Source organism: Mandrillus leucophaeus, unplaced genomic scaffold (assembly GCF_000951045.1).
Source record: "Mandrillus leucophaeus isolate KB7577 unplaced genomic scaffold, Mleu.le_1.0 Scaffold746, whole genome shotgun sequence".
Classification (NCBI taxonomy): domain Eukaryota; kingdom Metazoa; phylum Chordata; class Mammalia; order Primates; family Cercopithecidae; genus Mandrillus; species Mandrillus leucophaeus.
In genome coordinates, this window is record NW_012108097.1 from 1,247,232 (window position 1) to 1,248,400 (window position 1,169).

Consider the following 1,169-nt stretch of genomic DNA (forward strand, 5'->3'; position numbering starts at 1 on the left):
CTGGGGAGTCACTTGACATGGATGAGATATACCAGCGTTCCAAAGGGAAAGATACAGTTTGTGTGGCCAGCGTGGATCCTGCTTCCTGTGAGCGCCTTTTGCCTATGCTTTCGAACCCTGCTCCCCGTTTCCACCGCACCAGTTTCCTTCTGCTGGTGGGAGTTCCAGGGTAGGTTCTGTCTGGAAGAATAGGTCGTAGCTGTCAAACGTAATAGCAGGTGTCTGGAGCCAAGTAAGGTCTTACTAGAGCCGTGGCTGTGACTATGAAACCAACACAGACGAATCTGTGAGGTTACTGGTTGAACAAAGAACTTGTAGAGGACGCTTAAGCCTAAAATCCATCTTCTGTTTGAGTTTCCACGGTTGGGGGACTTGCTTGTAGCACTGAGGAGCTATGAGCTGTAGCCGCTTTTCTTGACTGCTTTGCTTGTTGTGAACTCAATTTTAAGTCATCCCAGAAAGAAAATCTAGCCATTCGGAAACATTGACTCCATTTGAGTTTACATGACCAGTCTTAAACCCAGTTATTTATTTGTGTACCTGTTTCGTACTAGGTGCTTTTTCTATATTACTTGAAACAAAGTTGACATTCTCAGTTTAGGGCGATTCTTCTATCCCCAAACAAAATATCACCTTATAGATCTGTAGTTTTCTTAGTGCATTCTTTTCATTAGGAAGTAAATCTCACTTATCGGCTGCTGATAAAACTAAAGTAAGTTTGTGTGTGTGGGTGGTGAGAGTGTTATGATGTGAGATCCTCACCTGAATTATTAGATTTTTACCCCCAAATACTGTAACTATGCCTGCTATGTTCACCGAATGGTGACGGCCAGCCCCTTCTCCCCAGTAAGGACCTGAATTCACTCCACTCTGGTATCTCAGTATTTCTGGTATCTGCTGAATGCAACACATTGATGGGTTGTTCATCACTTTTGAAGATGAACTTTCCAGGGTATCAGTCACTGAGACAGTGTCTTACTAGGATGTCAGGGAAAACTAAAGCTCTGTCCTAAGGAGAGAGAAATAACTGTAATTATTTGCATTTGATACACATGACGTACAAAAAAGTGCCACGACGGCAAGGAATCTTTCTTTTCTAAGTCACTCTGGATTGTTTTCCTATTGCTAGTACCTTTTTCAAATCTATGGCTGAAGGTGGTGGAGGAATC